Source organism: Ictidomys tridecemlineatus, chromosome 9 (genome assembly GCF_052094955.1).
Source record: "Ictidomys tridecemlineatus isolate mIctTri1 chromosome 9, mIctTri1.hap1, whole genome shotgun sequence".
In the NCBI taxonomy this organism is placed as follows: Eukaryota; Metazoa; Chordata; class Mammalia; order Rodentia; family Sciuridae; genus Ictidomys; species Ictidomys tridecemlineatus.
The window spans coordinates 95,884,415-95,908,772 of record NC_135485.1 but is presented as its reverse complement, the minus strand read 5'-3'; the positions used below and the strand labels follow the sequence as shown (position 1 = coordinate 95,908,772).

Genomic DNA, 24,358 nt, shown 5'->3' with positions numbered 1-24,358 from the left:
TACCTTCTAGAAGGCCTCGCATCTTAAAGATTCTACCACATTTCAACCCACACAAGGGACAGGCTTCTAGCACATAAAGGTGTGGGGGACCCACTCAAACCATATCCAAACCATAGCAGTTGCTCTTGAATGACTTTAGTGTATTGTAGTTCAAAACCCACATTCTACCATGGAGCAGCTCAGAGCTGGAGGTAGTGGTGCCCACTTGTTATCCCAGCTGTGGGGAAGATTGAGGCAGGAGAAGCTCAAGTTCAAAGCCAGCCTGGGCAATTTCGCAAGATCCCTGTTTCAAAATAAAAAATAAAAAGTGTGTGAGGAGCCAGGGACAGTGGTGCATGCCTGTAATCCCAGCCGCTCTGGAGGCTGAGGCCGTAAAGGGCTGGAGATGCGGCTCAGTGGTTGAGTCCCCCTGAGTTCAAGCCCAGGTACCAAAGGGAAAAAAAAGTGCTGAGGACGTTGCTCAGTGGTCTTACCTAGCATATGTGAGACCCTAGGCTTAATCCCCAGAACTGCAGGGGGAAAAAATGAAGAAAGAAAGAAAGAAAAAGAAAAACTGGTTCTGGTACCTTTTGCCAGTATGACTTAACTGACCAAAGAGTGCGCTGAGATGTTTCTCTAAGGTTATCAGTTGCTTGAACTTGTGAATTTCAAAACCAGACATGCCTTGGCCTGTAAACAAAAACCTGGATTATTAGATTTGTGGGTCTAGGAAAGATGACGGCTCCTTTGCCTTCGTGTCTGCACCAGTCTCAGCCCTAGGGCTTCACGACATCTACTCCTCTGGCACTTGGTCGTCCACCTGTTATCTACTGCCACCTTCACCCTGCCATTGCCCTGTTTATATGTGACATGATGTTTACTCATTAGTGCCCTTGTTCTGATGTTTATTGTGACAGTTTAGGAATCAAGGCCACTGTAAAACCTGGATCAGAGAAATCATTACTTGATATCAAATATCGGTCTGCCTGGAACAGAAACCATTGGAATGTAAGAAGACACCAGCACAATAGATTCAGAGCAGGGATGGGGCAGGGGGGAGGATGAGGGAGACCATGCAGTTCTGTGCGGGGTTGGGGGTACAAAGAAAGGATTTCATAGCTGACAGTTCTCCAGCCATCAGGTAAGCTGCTGTTCTCCCCAGGTTCTCTGGACAGGTTGCCTTGGATTCCATAAATGTATTGACTTTAGCAGATACTTGTACACAGGTGGCTGAAGTACATCCTTCCTCAGTTCCTAGGGAAATTGATTGGTGCATTCCATACAATGTCGGTTGAGCACATGCTATATAATAGACATTTTTGATCTGGGGATTCAGCAGTGAACGTCACTCAAGTTTTCTTTAAAGGAGATTGTTTGAATGTGTGTGTGAAGAGAGGCAAAGATGCTAAAGAAAGGAAGAATGCCAGGCTGATACACAAGGAAAACTCATCAGTATGTAAATTTAGATTGGGACTAGTTCCTTGAAGGAAGTAGAGAGAGACTGGGGCTGGCCAACTGTGGCGCAGTCGGGGAGAGAGAAGATTTGCACTGAGATTTTGAAGGATGAGAACACTCAGCAGAGGACACACCATGTGCACCAGAGAAAGAGCTTATTTACACAAGGAATGGGAAGTCTGGTCTAGCTTCAGCAGATGAGCAGTAGGATAGGTGAGAGATAGATGTGGCTTGGCTAGCAGGTCCAGGGTGGGTAGGGCTTGCATACTTTGTAAGGGATCTAAATCTCTTTGCAGATGCCACGAGAAGGCATTATGAAGTGTTATAAGAAGGGCATGATCTGGTTTACATTGTGATAGCAGCCCTCTGGCTGCTGGGCAGAGAGTGGGCTAGAAGTAGGTAAGAGTAAAGACAGGAGATCCTTTAGGAAGCCGTAGCAACATTCTGTGATGCAGCTCCAAGTAGGTGGATGACATTAGAGATGGAAGATGGTGGCTAGGTTTGGGAGTTTCAGGGATTTAGGATAGTGTGTATGACATGAGAGAGTAGGAGAAATCAGGCATATTTTCTAGTTTTGGTGAGGGGGCGAGTTGTAAAGAATGGAGTTATGGTTTGGCTGTTGGTTAATTTGAGTTGCTCTTTAGTCATCCCCATGAAGACATGTCACCTAGCCAGTTGTGATTGTGACTTGCATGTGTGGCTGAGAGCAGGGACAGAACTGTCAACATAGAAATGGTACATCATGAAGTCATGGGACATCTGGAACACCGAGGGAGATTTTGTAGGCAGTGAAGCTTTGAGGAATAGCAAAGTGAATTAAGGGGATGGAGTTGTCAGTGAGTTAGGGGACAGAAGAGCCATGTTCTAGATGCCAAACGAAGAGTCTGGAGTCATCACATCAGTTCTGTTGTTAAGTTCTTCAGGAGTTGAGTATTATTCACACAGTTGATGACAGAAAAACAGCCACAGGGATAGGAAAGATCTTTTAGAACTTGAACATCCTGAGGAGTCAAAAAATGCCATTTCGATGGACAGTCTTTCGTTTCAAAATATTTATATTCCTTCCAAACCCTTCCCCACCCCCCACAAAAAAAAAAAAAGATGCTGTTCATTTGTAGCCCTGTGAATATCAGACTGAGACTCAGGCTTGGGAATTTTTTTGAGGTGATTTAACCAACTCAGTGACTTGAGCCCCTCTCTGGGTTCCTCTATCACTGTCTTTCTTTCTCTCTTTTTTCTCCTAATACCACTTCTCTAAGGAAGCTTGTTAGACAGGTTTTTCCTAACTGATTTCCTAATCCTGTGAAATTTGAATGCCCTTTGAAGAATCACAAACCAAATTTTCACCTTTCAATCACAGTGTTTTCACCCAAAACTCATGTTGAAATTTAATCCCCAGTGCCAGGTTCTTAGAGGTGGGACCAAATGGGATCTTTAAGATGTGATTGGATCATGAGTGTCTGTCCCTTGTGACTCAATTAAATCCTTTTATGGACTGATGGGTTCATTGATTATACAGAGGGTAGCTTTGTTGCAAAAACCTCTCTGTCATGCTTACACCCTTCTTGCCAGTCTGCAGGGAGTCCCCACCAGCAAGAAGTCTTTCACCAGATGTGACCACCTGATCTTGAACTTACCAGCTTTCAAAATCATGTGTCAAATAAACTTCTATTCCTTATAAATAACCCAATCTCAAGTATTCTATATAGAAACAGAAAGCAAAACTAAGATACCCCTATTGAGAATCCATGGTCTATCAAAATGCCCTATTGAGGGCTCATGTGGGGACAGTGAGAAGTGGACTTTCATTTAGCCTAGTGTCCTTGGATCTTTAAATGGATTGTACATTTCCCGACACAGACAAGAACTAGTAGGTACAACATTAATAGAGTCAACTTACTATGGCATTTTTTTTTTAATTTTCATGAAGCTGGGGAGGGTGGAATGAAAAGGTTGGAAGTTAAGACCTTGAAAATTCTTAGATGGCCTAGTGAGTCTAACTTCTTTATATGTAGGTGCAAAACCAAGATTATTAGGAAAGGTGGGATTAACTAGTTTTTTTTTTAACCCAGCGTAGTGCTATCTCCAGGGTGGTCTTGGTAAGGACCATAGGCAGGAAGATGTGAAATACCAAGAGGAGGAATTCAGGTCTTATTCTGCAGCCTAAGGATTTGGATGTGTGGAAAGTTGTGATTAGTTAGCTTGGCAGACTCTTCAGTACTCTAATGGCACAGAGTCGTGGAGATGGTGACAAAAGTGCTGCTCACAGGAATGAAGAGGAAGAATCTGATGATCAGTTCTGCATCTCAAAGTTAGCATAGCATTTGTCTCCAAAGATGATGTTAATATGAAGAGAGAAGAAACTTGAACTTAAAATATGGGCAACTAGTAACTTTTTAAGGGAAGCAAATTAAGGTTAGATGGTCATTGTGACTCTTCTGTCATTGAATTGAAATTATACATGTCTAAAAGATATACATTCATGGAGGATAATTCATGTAGTATATATTAGCGGAATGCAGGGAATGTACTTGAAATAAAGTGAAGGAAGCTATAGCCCAGGGACCTTTCTCTATATCTGTTTCTGTGTGTTAAAGCATGTGAGAGAGAAATGTGGATCAACCTAGTTCTAATTGTCTGGGTGGATAGTCATGGAAACTAAGATATATCCACCCATCTTAATGACCTCTTGTCATTTCCAATTGTATCTCCATGATTTTTGAGGTTAGGCTCATTCTACCAAGCAGACCTCAAACTTTTGTAATTATTAATTTATTATTTCTTCATGGGCCACTAGTCATATGTAGACCTTGCTTTTCTTTTTTTCCCACTTTAAGACTCTTTATCCTGTAATGTAATCCAGCCCCATTTTCCTCTCTTTTTAAAAATCTTCCTTTTGGTTGTTTTGGTTTCCTTCTTGAAATGTAAATTGCCTTTAATAGGTGAGCAAAGAGCAGGAAAATTATGAAACTTACACACAGTAGGATGGGGTTGAGAAGTGTTGTTCTGAGTGGTTTCGTGGGAAAGACAAACTGAAGGTAATGGGTAGTACTGGTCCCTGAGTTTCTTTTCTGTTCTCCTTGCCCTGTTTGTACAGGCACTTGAGCTTCAGTCCTGCTTTGCTGTCATCACTGAAGAAGGCTGAATTTTTTATTTTACATGATGTACTTGAACCTTGCTTTTACTAGAATGCTACTTGTCAAACCATCTTAGGATTGGATACATATCTATTTTTATTTGGGTGATTAATTAGCTGTGTTTGAATTCTAAGAACCCTTTGATCCTTTCAACATGAAACTTGAAGGACATTTTGACAAAATGCTTCTTTAAAAATTATTTGTCCTCAAAAACATTTTTATTCATTCAAATAAGAGTTGATTATCTTCTAGAGAGAGTGTGGATGGACTCCTTATCCATATCTAGGAGTTAACAAATACAGCTAGCTGCCTGATGAGTTGGCCTTATGGTTACTTTGTAAACCATAGTGTTACTAATAGTTTCCTGACACTGTGTTTGGAAGCAGAAGTAGCAGAGGCAGTGCAGTGTCAGCTGTGAATTGCCATGGATGTGCTTGTCAACAAGGAGAAGCAGAGTTAGCTGAGGCTGTCATGGCAACGGGAGATTGGGGTTGGAGTACTGAGGTCAGTCCTCATGCCATCCTTCATCCTGAGGGTACACTCACTGGGAAGGCTCAGAGACCTCACATCCTGTGGGTTAGTGCTAAAGAGGAAATTCATCCTGCATTGCTTGGAATACTGTTTTGTGAAGGGCGTTCAGGGAGACCAACCAGGTTCCCTATGTAATTCTAAATTGTAGATATAATTGACAGAAACTCTCAGGAAGTCCTTTGAGATGTTTGTATTTAAAATCACAGTAAAATAATTACAAGGAATTTTCGAAAATAGCAGAAAAAAATATCTTTAGGTTTGTGGCTGGTATTTCTGTGGTCCCATTTTTATCTTATTGGCAAGTATGTATCGTGTGAACTATGAAGACACTGTCAGTTTTCAAGAGGTGCTTAAAATACCTCTTAAAAATCATCTTGGATTTGGCCAGGTGGAATGGCCAAAGTGGTTATGTTATTAAAAAAGATTTTTTTCTATGAATGTCTGCTCTTAGCAGGATGCAATTTTATATACTGAAATGATCCAAAGAAATGACACTCCCCGTCCATCTCTTCAAATAGCTCCTTTTTAAATGGAACCTAGCTACAGTCAAACAAAGATTAAGTAATTATATTTCTTTCAGTTGCTAATTTGTGTAGCTATTGGTTTTGGTTTCTGATGGAGACTGGACCATCTGTTCTTTCCTCCCCATAGCTGGGGGACAAAGTGAATAAGCAGTTGTGACAGCGATTTTGAGTCTCCTAGAAAAGAGGAAGGGAAATCTTTCTCCCTGTCCCCTCAAGTGGGGAACAAGCCAGAACTCTTACATGCAGCTTACACTAGCAGCTTTGCTGAGCCAGGAAGGGGAACCCCTCTGGAGAAGGGGCAAGAGGCTCCCAGCCAGTGAGCACCTATTGTGACTCCCTAGGGAGTCTGTCCCTGGGGCCACAGGACAAGGCCAGTGATGTTTGTGACAATCTGCAAGGTGCGTAGGAGGTCTAGGTTAGAAGAAACTCCCTTTTCTGAGCCTTTGAGAGCAGTCTGGCATTGGTAGTGAAAATAGGAAATGCTCCAAAGAGAGAGTGACTCTCCTGTCTTCCAGGAGCCTCTGATCTGGCAGGGAGGAAGGGGAGTGTATATGGTCATTATTTCATTCAGTGTTGTTGCACCCTGTTCTCCTGCATTGCCAACATAGTCCACAGCCTCCAAGTGAGCATGGTTACAGTGAACCTAATGGGAACCAGCAAGCCAAAATGCAAGAAAGCCCTCCTGCAGGAGAGGGTTTACAAGAAAGGAGCCCTGTTGGGTAGCATGATTCCTTGAGGCAAGCAGCTAAGAAACTCTTAAATTAAGGGGTCCTTTAATGTGAATCAAGAATATTCTTGTTTTTTTTTTCCCCCATGAGACAAGTAATTACTGAAGTCATAACAAAGTTTAGAGGGAAACATATTTCACACAACAGCATTAAACACCCCATCATCAAACTTATGAACCAAAAAGGATTCCAAGAATGATTTTAGGGGATGTCCTAAAAATGTCATTTTGGAAGCAAAACAAGTCTTCTTGGGTTTGGTTTCAGGAAGGTATAATTTTGCAAGTGCACACTTCGTATTTGTGCTACCTCTCCCCCCATATGTGCTTGTGCTACATACTGAAAAGAGTTTTCATTTTAGCAGGGCTGCTTAAGAGGGGCCCTGCCATTTGCTTTACTAAGTAGCATCTTAACGAATTTGTGTCCTAGTTGGAATCCTATAGTATGTAGCCTTTTCAGTGTGTGTGTGTGTGTGTGTGTGTGTGTGTGTGAGAGACCCTGGGGATTGAACCCAGGACCTTGTTCATGCTAGGCAAGTACTCTACCATTGAGCTAAAACCACAACCGATTTTTTTCATTTTCTTTTTTTCTTTCCCTTTTTAGTTTTGTTTTGTGGTGATGGACATTGAACCCAGGGTTTTGCCCTTGCTAGGCAAGTGCTCTACCACTGAGTGATATCACTAGCCCTATTTTTTTTTTAATTTGGATACTTGGTTTAGCCAGCTTGCTCAGGCTGGCCTTGAACCTGTGATCCTCTTGCCTCAGCCCCCCAGGTAGCCAGGATGACAGCTATAGTGGCATGCCGACACCATACCCAGTATAAATTTGTATGTTGAATATGAAAACCTGTAGAAGTCGGTGCTGGAGTTGCAACCTGACCACCATTGTTTTGTCATCATGGAACCATATTCAGAATGTTCTGTGTGTTTACAAGGCCTTAGTAAGCATTTTAGAATTATAAAGCAGATTGAAGTCAGTGATTATGTTTGAACAGATTATCATTGTTTTTAAGGCATGTAACTGGGGGCTGCTTTTTCATAATGTTGCAGTATTGCTTTAGAGCTTAAATCAGTATTTGGAGTGCTTTAATTTTGAAAAAAAAAATGTTGCTGTCTTTATTACCGAGAGTTTATAGCTAATTCTGAGAAGTACTATTTTTGCAAATTAATAGGCTTTTTTTTTTAGAGCAATTTTAGGTTTACAGAAAAACTGAGCAGAAACCAGTTTCCATATTCTGTGTCCCCTGCATGCCAGTGTCCTCACATTAGTGGGTTACACTTGTTACAGTTAATGAAACAATATGATACATTGTTATTAACCAAAGTCTATGGTTTACAATAGAGTTCACTCTTACATATGGGTTTTGAAAAGTCTGATGATATGTGTCTATCACTGTAGTATTATGCTGTCCTAAAAAATCTCTGTCCTTCATTTTTTCATCCCAACCTCCCTATCCTTTGGCAACCACAGATCTTTTTTTATTATCTCCATAGTTTTGCTTTGTCCAGAATGTCCTAGTTGGAATCCTATAGTATGTAGCCTTTTCAGATTGGCTTCTTTCATTTAGCAATTTGCATTTAAAGTTTCCTCAGGTTTTTGTGGCTTGATAGCTTTTCTTTCTGTACTTAATGATATTCTAGCTTGGCATGAATGACACATGCCTGTAATCCCAGTGACCCAGAAGGCTGAGTCAGGAAGATCACAAGTTCAAGGCCAGCCTCAGCAACTTAGTGAGTCCCTTCTCTAAATAAAAAAATAAAGGGGGTAGGGGTTGTGGCTCAGAGATAGAGCATCTGGCTAGCATGGGAGGGGCACTGGGTTTGATCCTCAGCACCACATAAAAATAAAATAAAGGTATTGTGTTCACTTCTAATTAAAAAATAAATATTAAAAAAAATGAAAAATAAAGCCGGGCATGGTTGGCACACACCTGTAATCCCAGCAGCTCAGGAGGCTGAGACAGGAGGATCGAGAGTTCAAAACCAGCCTCAGCAAAAAGTAAGCCACTAAGCAACTTAGTGAGACACTGTCTCTAACTAAAAATACAAAATAGGGCCAGGGATATGGCTCAGTGGTTGAGTGTTCCTGAGTTCAATCCCTGGTACCAAAATAAATAAAAATAAATAAATAAACAAACAAACAAATAAATAAATAAAGGGCTGGGGATGTGGTTCAGTGGTTTAGTGCCCCTGGGCTCAATCCTTAGTATAATCACAATCATTATCATCATCATCATCATCATCATCATCATCATCATCTGTTGTATGATGCATCATAGTTTATTCATTTTACTTATTTAAAGACATTTTGGTTGCCTCCAGTTTTCAGCAGTTAGGAATGAAATTGTTGTCAAGATTTTTTTTTTCTTTTTACAGATTGTTGATTTTTCAAGACATTTGGTAAATACAGAGGAGTAACTGTTGCCTTGTCACTTGATAAGACTATGTAGTTGTGCAACAAGTGGCAAGCGGTCTTTCAAATTTGTATTGTTTTGTATTTTCACTGCAATGAATTATAGTTCCATTTGTTTCGCATGCTTAACAGCATTTGGTAGTGTTAGTGTTTTGGATTTTAGCTATTGTATATAGTGGTATCTCATTGTTTTAAATCGCAGCATCCTAGTGACAGATAGTATTCAACTCTTTTCCTTATGATAATTTGCTATCTATATATCTTCCTCAATGGGGTGTCTGTTTAGATCTTTTGCCCACTTTTTATTTAACTGATGGACAGCATGCCTTTATTTTATTTGTTTATTCTTATGTGATCTAGGGTTTGAACCCAGTGCCTCACACATGCTAGGCAAGCGCCCTGCCATGGAGCTACAGCCCCAGCCTCTCTTGCCCACTTTTTAATTGGGTTCTTGGTTTCTTAAGCTTTGTGAGTTCTATGTGTATTGTGGATATAAGTCCTTGATCAGATATCTGTTTTGCAAACATTTTCTCCATGTCTGTGACTTGTCTTCATTCTCTTAACTGCATTTTGTAGAGCAATATTTGATTTTTTTGAGTAGTATTTAATTTTAATGAAGCCCAACTTATCAGTTTTTTTCTCTCCTGGCTTATGCTTGATGGATATTTATCTATTGCTGAACCCAAGATCAAGTAGATTTTCTCATGTTATACTCTGAATCAGTACCTCTATTTGTTTTATTTATTTATTTAGTTAGTTGTAGATAGGCACAATATCTTTATTTTATTTATTTTTAGGTGTTGAGGATCAAACCCAGTGCCTCACACGTGTGAAGCAAGCGCTCTACTGCCGAGCCACAAGCCCAGCCCCTCTATTTGTTTTGTGTATGTAGTTATCCAGTTGTTCCAACACAATTTGTTGAAACTATCCTGAGAAGCAATACTTTGTTGTTGTTGTTCTCCTAGGGCTTGAACCCAGGGATACTTTACCAGTGATCTGTATTCCTCAGTCCTTTTTATTTTATTTTTGATTTTGAGGCAGGGTCTCACCAAGTTGCCCAGGCTGGCTTTACACTTGTCTTCATCTGTCTCAGCCTCCAGAGTTGCTGAGATTGCAGGTGTGCGCCACCAGAAGAAGCAAATATTTAAAAAATAAGACGGATTTTCTGAGGGAACAATGTTTCATTCGTGCATGAGTTTCCATGCATGCCTTCTGTAAATGGTTCACAAAGTCTCCTGAATTAGAGAGCCCCCTCTTCATGTGGGTACAAGATTTTGCCTTTTGCCCAAAGTTATGCACTGTTGTGACAGCCCTGTACAGAACATCCTGTGGTGATGGAATGTCCCCCAAATTGTGCACTGTCCCTTACCGCAACTATAAGCCACACGGGACTACTGACCACTTGAAATGTGGCTGGAGTAACTAAGGAACTGAATTTCGAATTTTAATGAATTTAACTTAAGTAGCTCCATGTAGCTTATGGTGGTTGTATTAAATAGTACCATTATAGAAAGTTGGAACAAATTTGAAAGACTATTAGTCCAACAAGTTCATTTGTTTTCTTTAGCAAATGCTTGATGAGCACCTATTATGTACCTTACAAATTTCTAGGTACTGGGGATAGAGGGATGAAGAATTCTACTTGAGGTAGAATTCACTGAGGATCACAGAATTCAAGTGATTTTTAAAGATTGCGGTAATATCAGAATCCAGATTAAAATCAGGTCTTCTGATTGTAATAAATATACTTTGCCCATGCTCTTTTGCCCAGGAAGTCCCTTTGCCTCTTGTTTTTGTCATATTTCTCACTGCTGTCAATTAGAAGGTGGCTGACCAGGTAATACATCATTACAGTTTAACCAAAGGGCCATGGAAAACAAGTAAAGGGCTGGGGGTGTAGCTCAGTGGTAGAGCCTATGCCTAGCACGCACAAGGCCCTCAGTTCAGTCCCCAGCTACAAAACACACACGCACACGCGTGCACACACACACGGAAAAAAGTAAAAAAATAATATGTATTCCCACTTGAAAAAGCCCACATGCATACATGTTTGCTTGTTCAGAACTTTCATGGGAAACTGGGATTATTTTCTATTTGTTAACCTTTTTGTAAAGATGAATAATTCTTCACTTTTCTCAACAGCAAGGTTTAGACACTTGAACCCAGGGATACTGAAGGAGATGGTTGGGGGACCTCAGGGCTTTTTCCATGTGTTCAGCCCTTATTCTTTTCTTTCTTTCTTTCTTTTTCTTTTTATTTATTTATTTTAGTTGTAGATAAATACAGTACCTCTATTCATTTATTTTTATGTGGTGCTGAGGATCAAACCCAGGGCTTCACACATGCTAGGCAAGCGCTCTGTCACTGTACCACAACCCCAGCCCCTTGAAGGTGCCATATTCTGAGATCAAGGTGACTCTGTCACTGTACCACAACCCCAGCCCCTTGAAGGTGCCATATTCTGAGATCAAGGTGACTAAAGCCTGTTCCCAGTTCACTTTCTCTTCTGCCACCTGAGTGGGTGGCAGCGTGACTGGCCCAGCGTGACTTAGAAGCTCAAGGTAAAAGCACGTGGAAGATGGATTTGCTTTGTCAGCAGCACCATCCCATTTTGTGACAACCTGTTGGAACCTGAGTGGTGCCTCAGTTCCACCAGCAGAGCCTCCCTCCTTTTATTTGGTTGGGGTACTTCTGTCCACCGCCCCACCCCCAAGATGTGGTCATCTCTCTAGGCTACCGGGCACTTTGCTTCATCTTCCTCTCTCTTGCTCAAAATACAGTTGCAAAAACTTCTAATGTGTCCCCCATTTCACTTCCTTGTTTCTCCTTCCCCTTTATCCAGCTATTCCTAGTACTTTAAGAGTTTCTTTCATCTCAATACCACATAGCTCTTTGGATCCCGAGGGCTTAATTTCTTGGTTCCCATTTTGTTTTCTTAATATGTCCTTCCTCTGAGACTTCAAAAATGATGTGAAAGATTGTGCTTTGTGAGATAAGGGTTTATATAAATATGCTGATATGCAGTTTGCTTTAGGATTGCTTGGAAGGAATGTTGGAAACTCGCGGGGTGCAGAGGTCTGAGGTGGGTGTGGTGCGCATGGGAAACCCAGTGCCTCTTTATAACAGTTTTGACAAGGACAGATTGTTCATGTTTGAAAGACAGTTTCTCACAAGACAAGCAAACTGCTGATAACCGGTGAGGTAGCCAGAGCAAACACCCTCTTAGAAATCTTACAAGCAAGGACAACAAAAGATAAGGAAAGAGGAAAAAAAAAACTAGAGGAAATGAGTTACTAAGTAAGTAATTCCAGTTCATTCTACCAAGAGACTCCCATGACTGGGGATCGAAAGAACACTGCCTTCCTGGATGCTCAGCACACGTTTAGATCTCCCAGGTTTCTCAGGTACACCCGTTCTGTCATTCTTTTAACCTTCTTAGGTATGCACACTACAGGATCCTTGTGGTTTTATCATACTTCCATTACTCTGAAGACTCATTCTGCACTCCAACTTCTGTTTTTTCTACCTGGGCAAAGGAGAACCTTTTGGGCAGCTTATGTGATGTTACCCCCTTCTCTCAACCCAGGCCAAATTTTTTTTAAAAAATTAGTTATAGGTGAATACAATACTTTTATTTTACTTAGTTTTATTTTTTAAATGTGGTGCTGAGGATCGAACTCAGTGGCTCACACCTGCTACGCAAGCGTTCTACCACTGAGCTATATCCTCAGGCCCACAATTTCTTTCTGTCCTGAGTCCCTTAAGTGTCCCATTTTATTTTTACTTGGAGTTTCTTTTATGTTTTCAAAAGCATGATTTTTATCTAAGAGTAGCAATCATAGTAAATATGTACATTTTGCTTTAATTTTATCAACTATATAATTATGCTATTTTTAATCAAAGAGGCTGACCTCTTTACTACTTGGCGGTACATCACCACAAATAGCATCTTGCTAAAAGGAAAATTTATAAAATTCCAGGATTGAATATTTTTATTTGCTCACCCCCCCACACACACATATAATGACCACAAGTAAAAATGATATTTGCTTTTTTTATCTTTAGTAAATAGGATACCAAACAGTCCTTGAGATTGTCATAATAAATTTTTTTAGAGACTTAATATGGTAGCTGATATTTGGAAATTTGGGGAATTTTAATGTCTTTTTTTCTCTTTTAATTTTTAAACTTTAAAATTTTTTTTTTAGTTGTAGATGAACACACAGTATCTTTATTTATTTTTATGTGGTGCTAACAATCAAACCTCATGCCTCACACATGCAAGGCAAATGCTTTACCACTGAGCTACAGCCCCAGATCTTCTCTTTTACTTTTAAATTATGATAGCAGGCCATGTTTATTTTAGAAAAGTAAATACCTAGATAAGAAAAACATAAATCATCTAGAAATCTATTGCCTGTTAACATTTTACATTTTTTTTTCAGTAACATTTATGCTTACATATGCAACTTTCAAATAACAGGATAAATAGGGTCAGATATGTATCATTGTTTTGTACCCATGAGTATATCATGAACTTCTAATCCCTCCCCACTGAACCTAGTGAAGGAGTATTTCATAATTACATTGTGTCTACCACAGTTTACTTAAGCAATATCTTGCACTTGCACTTAAGACACTTAAAGTTTTTTTTTTCAATTTTTTCTCTATTTTTAACAATGTCATGGTGAATATGCTCAGAGCTAAATCTTTGTTCACATGCTTAGATTTACAAAAAGGTAAGAAATGCATTTAATAGTAGTCCTGGAAAGCAGTTTTATAATTTTAATTTTTAAAAAATTTAATATGTGAAGAAAATGACTTCATATTTGTTTGCTTACTACTTCATATTTGTTTGTTACTACTTTCTGACTTTCAATGTGCAAGTGTAAGGGGCTTTTTTTTTTTTTTCCCTGAAGAAGGTTTGAAGGCATTTGACAGACTTTAAAAATATTCAACGATCACTATTATGTGACATTCTTATGATTTCTTATGACTTTTACTCTGAGGATTTTAGAAGTTTGATTGTGACAATAACAACTCTGTGTCTTGGAGGAGTGAACCAGCTTACTGGTTGTTTGATCCACAGAGGACCTAATAGAAAAACTGCAGAAAGCAGAGGTTGTGAACACAGGGCTTTTCAATCTGTTGTTCAACCTTCCTTCTCTGGGCTTTTTTTTTTTTTTAAAAAAAAAAAAAAAGATTCCTATTTTGGGGATGTTTTGAATGCAGTGTGCATTAGGCAGTGGGAAGTACAGAGTGACCTTTCAAGATATTTTAGGTTTGAGTCTATAATTAGAAAACACTATTTAAGTTCTAATAATAAGATTTTACTCTGAAAGCACCCGCCTATATTAGTGGGTCAGTCCTCCACAGTCCCTTTCTCCCTCCCTCTCTTTCATATCTGCCTTAGGTACATCCAGGGACTCTGTCTCTGAAATGCACCTTCCAAGTATCCAACTGTGGGGCACATTTTGATGAGAGTAAAATGCTTTCGTTCCCTCCCTCCTTTGTAGGATCGCTTCAGTGACTTCCTTACCTGTTCTTCAAGGAGCTGACATGTGCTTCTTATAGAGTTAGTTTGTGAACCCGTACTCAGATATAGCCATCAACTCTTCCAGGCTTTGTGCCTGAAAACTAGCAGAAAACCTGGCAGGTGTGGCCTCTTCCCTCATGAATCTTAAAAGTCTCACAGAAAGAAGACAAGTAAATCTTGTCTTTTGATTGACTAAACGATTGCAATTAGCAAACAAATAGGATGGAGAAAAAGTGTAGAATTATGGTGGGGGAAGTGAAAGGAAGCCTGATCTTACTTCTCCGAAGAAGTGATGTTTATCCAAGATGCGCAGGGATTCATTATAAATGCTCTCTCTCCTTTGCAGAATGCTACTTTCAATGCCTGAGAACCACAATTTAAGTAATCTATTTCTGCTTTCTTTAACAATACTCCACATATATTAAAATGAAAAAAACATTGCTGTAGTTGATTTCAACCTGAAGATTAACACCCTTTTCTACAGTTAACAATTTAGTATATATTTCAAAATTGGGTGTTTGGAATGTTCCCAAAGAAATGATAAATGTTTGCGATGATGGAGATGCTGTTACCCTGATGTGTGCATGTATGGAAACACCACACAGTACCCCATAAATATGTACAATTGTTATGTTTCTATTAAATAAAAAGATTTTAACATCACTCTGTCTGAAGAAAAATTTTGAAATAATTAACTCCAAGTACAACATACTTTGCTGGATTAAGTAGAAAAGAATGACAAATCACTGGGATGTTGGCTTAGGCACATGAAGTTCAATTATTATTTGAATTGTGGAGTAACCATGGACGTTCAACTACATCATGGTAAGGGACTATTGGTAGTTTGGGACTATCTGAAGACGCACAGGTCTTATTTAAATTATTTACTTATTTTATTGCAATACCAAGGATTGAACCAAGGGCACTCTTAACACTGAGCTACATCCTCAGTCTGTTTTTCTTTTTGAGATAGTCTCAGCTAAATTGCTGAGGCTGGACTCCAACTTGTGATTCTCCTGCCTCAGCCTCCTGAGTCCATAGGATTACAGGTGTGGGCCATCATGCTCATCCCCAGCCTTTTTATTTTTATGTTTGGTGGTGCTGGGCAAACACACTACCGCTGAGCCACATCCCCAGCTCTAGCCTTTTTATTTTTTTTATTTTTTTTTTTGGAGTTTGGATGTTTATTTATTTATTTATTTTATTTTTTTAAAATTTTTTATTTTTTTTTATTGGTAGTTCACAACATTACAAAGCTCTTGACATATCATATTTCATACATTAGATTGAAGTGGGTTATGAACTCCCAATTTTACCCCAAATGCAGATTGCAGAATCACGTCGGTTACACATCTACAATTTTACATAATGCCCAATTAGTAATTGTTGTATTCTGCTACCTTTCCTATCCCCTACTATCCCCCCTCCCCTCCCCTCCCATCTTCTCTCTCTACCCCATCTACTGTAATTCATTACTCTCCTTGTTTATTTTCCCATTCCCCTCACAACCTCATATGTAATTTTGTATAGCAATGAGGGTCTCCCTTCATTTCCATGCAATTTCCCTTTTCTCTCCCTTGCCCTCCCATCTCATGACTCTGTTAAATGTTAGTCTTTTCTTCCTGCTCTTCCTCCTTGCTCTGTTCATAGTTGCTCTCATTATATCAAAGAAGACATTTGGTATTTGTTTTTTAGGGATTGACTAGCTTCACTAAGCATAATCTGCTCTAGTGCCATCCATTTCCCTGCAAATTCTGTGATTTTGTCATTTTTTATTGCTGCATAGTACTCCATTGTGTATAGATGCCACATTTTTTTTATCCATTCATCTATTGAAGGGCATCTGGGTTGGTTCCACAGTCTAGCTATTGTGAATTGTGCTGCTGTGAACATCGATATGGCAGCATCCCTGTAGCATGCTCTTTTAAGGTCTTCAGGGAATAGTCTGAGAAGGGCAATAGCAGGGTCAAATGGTGGTTCCATTCCCAGCTTTCCCAGGAATCTCCAAACTGCTTTCCAAATCAACAAATGGGACTTACTTAAACTAAAAAGTTTTTTCTCAGCAAGAGAAACAATAAGAGAGGTAAATAGGGAGCCTACATCCTGGGAACAAATTTTTACTCCTCACACTTCAGATAGAGCCCTAATATCCAGAGTATACAAAGAACTCAAAAAATTAGACAATAAGATAACAAATAACCCAATCAACAAATGGGCCAAGGATCTGAACAGACACTTCTCAGAGGAGGACATACAATCAATCAACAAGTACATGAAAAAATGCTCACCATCTCAAGCAGTCAGAGAAATGCAAATCAAAACCACCCTAAGATACCATCTCACTCCAGTAAGATTGGCAGCCACTATGAACTCTAGCCTTTTTATTTTGTGACGAGGTTGGCCTTGAACTTATGATTCTCCTGCCTCAGCCTCCTGAGTCTCTGAGATCATGGGTATGTACCACCATGCCCATGGTTTGCTCTCTAGTAACCAGTCTTTTACAGAAAATTCATCTGTTGTCCAATTTACAATAAAATATGTCTTAACCACAAGAGCTTAGAGCCTCGGGTGACTATGACAGATGGGAATATCCTTCCAAGTTGTTTGATCCCCTGAGATGATGACTTCTGCCAGATGATGACTCTCAAATCCATTAAGCTTAAAAACAGATGCTTTTCAACGCATCAGGTTTCTTAATGTTTTCATGTGGTTTATTTTGGCCATCTCCTGATGTTAGGAGATTTGCTTCATAAATCTGGACCAGTCTCTCCTCAACCGTGATCATCAGAAGCATGGCTGTGGGGAACGGATGTAAAGATGGACTGAGAATTTCTGGTGTAATTGTGTCCCTGAAAAGAGCCAGCCCATGAGAGCTGGTCATTCCTCTCACATTTCATGGCTTCTTACCGAAGCGCTTCTGGAGCATTAGTCTTTGAAATTCATGGAGGGACATAATGAAAGCCTATCAGAGCACCCTGCGATGGCTTGCCTGGTCATCACTGCTCCTCGTCACCTCTTGTTTATGGACCCACAGCGAACATATCCAAGCTACGAGTCAAGGAAGGCTTTGTTTCTTCTAGAGAACAGAATATTATTCCCCAGTCCTCTTCCTCAAAATACATACAGATATGGACTCTCTCCCTCTTCCTCTCTCTGAGTTTTGGTCTGTAGGTTATTTGTTTTTGTATTTGACTCTGGCAACAAAGGAGTTGAGAACCAAATATGCAGCCCAAGTTCCATCAGTGTGTAAGAGTTGACTAATACACTGAATTTCCCCCGGTTTCTTCCCATCTTAGTTCCATCTTATCAAATGCATAGGACACTAAATGCCAGAGGCTGTTTCTAAGCTCTTCATTCCTATTAATTCCTTCAATTCTTGAGTGCTTTGAGGGATCCTATGAAGTGAGCATAGTTATTGTCCCAATTGGATGAGGGAACTGAGGCACCCGGAGGGTTGGGCTCTCACCTGGAGTCACACAGGTGCTCAGGGTGGACTTCAGGATCCTTATTCAGGATCCACCAGCTTTGCTGCCTTTGCAGTGACTTGCCCCTGGCAGCAGGTGGAATGACATTAAGTCACAGGAAACAATTCTCCCTCTTCCTCTGCATCTTGTGATCAAGAACACCTGGCGTGTATTTACCAAGCTCTCTGATTCTACCTCATTTCCGTCAGTTGAAAGTTATATCATTTATTTTATTCCTTTATAAAATTACGCATGATCCATAAACTTTATATTAACAAATCACAAACTTCATGATACCATTCAAAATAAGTGTTTTTATAACATAACACCACCTTAGAATGTGTATAGAAACTTTTTTGTTGTTGTTTGAAATGGTGAGCATGTATTTGCCTTCAATTTCCGGTTGTTACCTTTTAGCCATTCACTCTCTGCTCCCTTCCTCTCTTCCAATACTGGGGATATCCAACTCAAGGATATTCTACTACTAAGCCACATTCCCAGCCCTTTTTATTTTTTATTTTGAGACAGAGTCTCGGTAAGTTACCTAGGCTAGCTTCAAAATTTCAATCCTCCTGGATCAGCCTCTCAAATCAAGTTGCTGGGGTTACAGCTGTGTTCTGCCATAGCTGGCAGCCCCATTCTCCTCTTTGACAAGGGCCCACATGTAAGTGACTAGAAGGTACCATGTTTAGAGCAATGGACTTGAATATAACCTAGAAGATAACAATATTATTAGTATCATTTATACCACATTAAAATAGTTATAAATTATTACTATTCACAAACTTAAAGCCCAAGAACAATTATCTGTTTTGATTTGACTTGCCCCTGCTACCTAAGAAATAAAATACATTGGTATCTCAGTGCCCTAGAGATCTCTTAAGTGTGGGGAAACTCTGAAGGGTTTAAAGTAGGAGTGTGAACTTTTAGAAAGATCAGCTTGGAAAATGGGACACAATGATCCAGGGTAAGCAGGATGGTATTGGGCAGTAGAGTCAGGCCGGTGGTAGTGGTGGGTGGAGTTGCCAGAGGGGAGTGGATGGATTAAAGTTCAAGTTGAGATAAGGAAAATATCCTCCAAATATGTAGTGTTCTTCATAGGGATAAGTGTGGCCCCTGGAGGGAAGCCTACAGCCTCTGACATGTGACACTAGGCCACTTACTCTGATGGGCCTTACCCTGGTATGAACTTTGGGGCTGGTTGAAGTTTATTTTATCATTAGGTGGCATTTCAGGTACACATTTTTCCTTTTAATTTTCTAACAACTTCATTGAGAAGTAATCACACCCCATAAAACTTATTCTTAGGAAGTGTGTAGTTCTGTATTTTTGGTATATTTTGAATCTGCAGCCAGCTGCTATCTAGTTCTAGAACACATCACCCTGGAGAAAAACCACATACCCACTCATGTTCACTGCCCATTCTCCTCTTCCCTCAGCCCCTGGTAGCCACTTATCTTTCTGTGTTTCTGCATTTGTCTGTTCTGTATGTTTCTTACAAATGAAATCATGCAACATGTGGTCTTTTTGACTGGCTTATTTTATTTAAAATAATGTTGCATGTACCATTACTTCAGTCTTTTTTGTTTGTTTGTTTGTTTGTTTTGAGACCAGGGATTGAACCCATGGATGCTTAACCACTGAACCACATCCCCAGCCCCTTTTATTTTTTTTGTTTGGAAACAGGGCCTCACTAAGTTGCTGAGGCTGGCCTTGAACTTGTGATCTTCCTTTCTCAGCCTCCACAGTCACTGGGATTGCAGTTGTCCACCACTACACATGGCTCAAAGCATCATTCTTAACCTGACCATTTCCCCTTCCTACAGTTGGCATCCTCTGGCCCTACAACGCTCAGAAAACATCTGCCACAAGACTTGGAGTGTTAACTGCCACAGGACCAAGGTGGACTTGTCCATGCTATCATCTACAAAAGGTAGGATTGGTGTATCTAATGCTGTATCATCAGCTCAAGGTTGGCTGGCCACCACTTCTGCAACTTCTCTGCTGTCTCCCCTTTTCCAGTTAAGATACTGCACAAGCCGGGCACAGTGGTGCATAGTTCTAATCCCAGTAACTCAGAGGCTGAAGTAGGAGGTTCACAAATTTGAGCCAGCCCCAGCAACTTAGTAAGGTCATAAGCAACTTAGCAAGATCCTATTTTTGTGTAGGGGGGTGGGGTGGGGGTTAGATCATTTTGTTGAGGGGATTGGAGGGTAAGGAGCAAGTAGTAAAACGCTGAAAAGGACAATGAGATCCAGCAAGATCCTGTGTAGGGCTGGATCTTGTTGTCACTGAAAAACCAGCAAGATCCTATCTTAAAAAATAAAAAGGGTTGGGGATATAACTCTGTGGTGAAGTGCCTCTGAGTTTAATCCCCACCTCCACTCCTAGCCCTATAAAATATATTGCACAAATACTTTTAGAATTTTTATTTTATCCTATGGAGAATCTTGAATGGCAAGCTCTTTCAGGTAGATGGATGGTTCCTCACTTATTGGATTGCTATTTTAAATACAGCAAGAGAAATGGACATAAGACCCAAAGTTTTAAACCTTTCTGCTAAATGAGAATGCTCAGTGGCCTCAACCAAGCTTAAGAAAAATTTGTGGCACTAAAAATCTTCACGATAAATCAATCAGCTATGCACATATTCAACACATTATTGAAGTATTACTAGTACGATTATTCTGTTTTTATTGTCACATATTCTAAGGTTAGGCTGGGTGTGATGTCGAATGCCTGTAATCCCAGCAGTTTAGGAGGCTAAGGCAGGAGGATCACGAGTTCAAAGCTAGCCTCAGCAAAAAATGAGGTGCTAAGCAACTCAGTGAGATCCTATCTCTAAATAAAAAACAAAATAGTGCTGGGGATATGGCTCAGTGGTGGAGTGCCCCTGAGTTCAATCCCTAGTGCAAAAAAAAAAAAAAAAAAAAAAGTTATATATTCCAAGGTTAAAGAGATGTCTCTGTGCCCACTGAGGAGGAAGAAGTTGTGCTCAGTGTGATTGACATCGATATTGTGTGAATAAATTCACTGCTAGACTGCTTGAAATTAACTTCAAGGATAATTTTATTCTTGAAAATAAAAATAGTTATTGCACTTTTGGTGCAAAAGATTTTCTGTTTGGTGTGAAAGATTTTCTTTTTCCCTCTGGGTACCTTAGGACTAGAACTCATTTGACTTAAGGTAGCTATTGTTTTACCTCATGACTAATTAGTGTTGTGTTTCCCTGGAAAGACTTCCATCCTAACATGGACCCAAAGTACATGTAATCACAAGTTAATTAAAAAATAAAATGTTGTGAATAATTAAGGTTCATTGTTCCACACAGCATTCTCTAGGCTTATTTGTTCACCTTCTATAAAACCCAGAATAATTCTAGGAATGTTGCAAGGATCAGAACGCCTATATTGGGCCAGTACTAGGAATGGCAAGTATTTCTAATATATTTGACACCAACAAATTTTCTCTCTCCCTTTGTGTGGTGTTGTCTGTCCCATTGACATTGGATGAAGAAAAGAATCCATTTATTCAACAAATACTTAACACTTTCTCTAGTGCCAGGCCCTTTTCTCCATGTGGCAAATGAGGCAGAGGACAAAAAACAAATTCTTGCTTTCAAGAATCTTTCAAAAACTCCCAGATATCCTCAGAAAGCAAATGGTAGCAGGAAGGCATAGAGAACTGGACTCTCGTTCTCTCAGGAACCCCGGGAAAACCCCCTGCAAGATGGTGGATGGACACAAGTAGAAAAGGAGAGAGTTGGAACATGATTTGGAAAATAAAGAAATCTTCTGCTCTACTCAGTCCAGAATTTTTAGAAGTTTGTTGAAACAACAGCCCAAAAAAGGGACTAGGTTGATTTAACTTAGCTTGGACTTGAGAAAGGATTACTTTTCAAGTATGTATATATAGTTTTTAAAGAATGTTTTTAGTTGTAGATGGACATAATAACTTTTTTATTTATTTTTTTATGTGGTGCTGAGATTCGAACCCAGTGTTTCATATGTGCTAGGCATGCACTCTACCACTAAGCTACAACTCCAGCCCCAGGAGTATATAATTTTTATCCATTATTGTTTTCAGACTTAAGGAATGAGACCAAATTCTGCTTCTGCCATCCAGTCCCTAACCAGCCTCTGTTGTCAGTACCTAAATAAATCCTTCTGGATTCCTTTCTGTAGAAGGAAGGAAATATGAATTTATATTTTCCCCCTTCAAAATGTAAAAACTAGCATACTGTACTTCTCTGAAATAAAGAAATTTCTCTGAACAATATATGTAGGAAAATTTAACAAATCAGTGCTAAGAGAGCTCCTCATTATTTTTTTTTAAAGCAGTTACAGTGTTGTCCATTGTAGGGATGTACCACAATGTAAATAGTGACCCATTGATGGACATTTGGGTTGAGGCCAATCACTGGCTTTTAAACAATGCTGCAATAAATAACTGTACATAGGCTACTTTTCATGTATGCAATTACATCTGTGTAAACTTGCAAAGGAGAATTGCAGGTTATAAGGTGTATGTGTAGTTTTGACAGATTTCATTAAACTGCTTTCCAGAGTAGGTTTTCTTACTACATTTCTACCAGAAACTTGTGAAGGTACTTGTTTTCAGTGTCTGGAGGTTTTGCCAATCCTGATAGGTTAAATGGTTTCTCAAAAGTAGTTCCAATTTGGGAATAATATTTATTCGGAATTTTCAGTGGCATTTTTAAAAGAAAATTCTTGGAAAATCAAATAGAGCTGCAATTAAAGGTTTTTTTAATAAAAATCATTGTACATGTTGCCAGAGGGTAATTAAAAAAAAAGTCTGCCAAGTCATTTTAGATTTTCTATTATAAATTTTAAGATGATGTTTGCCCTTATTTAAAGTGCTACATTGTATATTCCATAAATATACAGGACAAAAGTGTTTCTCAGGTATGTGATATACTTAGCTGAACTAAAAGTAAGACCTTTCTGCTATAGCTTGATCCTATATTACAGCTAATTGAAACAAATCAGTGTGCAGTGAGCTGACATCGCAGGCCTGAGGCTGCTGTCCTTTAGACCTGCTTGCAGGGTCAGTCCTTTGGCATTCCCACCAGTCCTGATAGGAGGGGTTCACCGTTCCTACACATTTTTGTTGTTTTGTGTTTGGTACTGGGAATTGAATCCAGGGGCACCCTATTACTGAGCTAAATCCCCATCCCTTTATATTTTATTTTGGCTCTTGCTACATTGCTGAGGCTAGCCTTCAACTTGTGATCCTCCTGACTCAGTCTCCCAAGTTGTCAGTACCTAAATGGATCCTTCTGGATTCCTTTATGCAGATGGAAGGAAATAGTAGTATGAATTTATATTTTCCCCCTTCAAATTGTAAAAAATAGCATACTATACTTCTCTGCAATGAAGAAATTTCTCTAAACAATATATGGAGGAAAAATTAATAAATCAGTGCTAAGATAGCTTCCTCATTATAGGTATGTACCATCACAGCCAGCTTCTACACTATTTTTAGAAAAAAAAATAAGGTATATGTTGAGTACCTGCTTTCCTGCAGGGAGTATTGAATTTGGGTTTCTGTCTGGCAGAGGATGTGTTAGTGACCAACCTCAATTTAAAAAATTAAAAATAAATAAAATTTTAAAACCCTGGTCTACACTACTTCACACCTGTTGCTGGTAAAATTAGTACATCTCATTTGCCTCCACTGGGAGAGGCTCATTTGAAGGCTTGTGCCTGGTTATCTCCAAACTTTGCCCAAATGCCTTTTCCCTTTGCTGATTTTGCTTTGTATCCCTTTGCAGCAATAAATCATAGCTGTGAGTATTGCCATAGGCAGAGTTGTCTGAAGCCTCCTAGTGAGTCATTGACATGAGGGTGGTCAACCCCCTTGCAGACACTCAGCATTGTAAAGACTTAGATAGTCTGTCTTCTGCAGTATTAGTGCAAATGACACAGATATGTTAGCACATAATTGACTTTTAGCACTAGGTCTTAACTTATCTGTGTTTTATTGTAAAATGTCCAGTCTTTCAGATTTTTGAATAGACTGATTTAGCATTTACACCTAACAAATGGAGATGGCAAGAAGTCTCCCCTGGGAATTAGATCGTTTTATGCTTAGTGGTGAAGCCACATGACTGATTCTTGGTTATCTTAATGTTTGTATTTAGATATACAAGCTCCTTGCTCTCCTTCTCTATAATTAAATTATTCAAAAACTGGTTTACCAAATTCTTTTAGATTTCATAGGCACAGAATTTTAGTTAAGTAGTCTGATTTCTGAATTATGCTTTGACTCTGAAGCTTATCTGCAAATATGTAGTCCTAGAAACTCCAGATCAGGGCCACTTTTTGGCCAATTAGGCCACGTAAATGCTGATTTGCAGGACAGGAGAGTTTTGCCCAAATATGGCACAAGGCCCAAAGACAGAAATCAGACTTTATTTTTGTATAATTATGTTGGATTTGCATTCCATTTAAAAATTTTAAAAATTCAAATAGAAAAATGTGTAAGACAGTTAAACATAAAGATTTATTTGTTTAAGCTGCTGTTCCTAAGGAACTGAAATAGCTTCTAAAGATAAAAGATTTTATTTATTTTA

The 24,358-nt window shown here is 39.3% G+C and overlaps 1 protein-coding gene and 1 non-coding gene across 7 annotated transcripts in view; one reads left to right on the top strand and one right to left on the bottom strand.

Moving 5' to 3' along the window:
- The window catches only part of Sgms2 (sphingomyelin synthase 2), an 85,516-nt gene that overhangs the window by 12,200 nt on the left and 48,958 nt on the right, over nucleotides 1-24,358 (top strand). For 4 of the 6 annotated variants that reach the window (XM_078021833.1, XM_078021831.1, XM_078021832.1 and 1 more), the window contains exon 2: nucleotides 19,590-19,696. The exons of the other annotated variants lie outside the window; for them this stretch is intronic. The gene's annotated coding sequence lies outside the window, so the exon portion shown is untranslated. The remainder of the gene's footprint in view (nucleotides 1-19,589; nucleotides 19,697-24,358) is intronic. 6 annotated transcript variants of the gene reach the window in all.
- Nucleotides 6,439-6,542, bottom strand: LOC120892667 (small nucleolar RNA U13). Its single transcript, XR_005737448.1, has one exon. It is a non-coding gene; the product is annotated as a small nucleolar RNA U13 (small nucleolar RNA).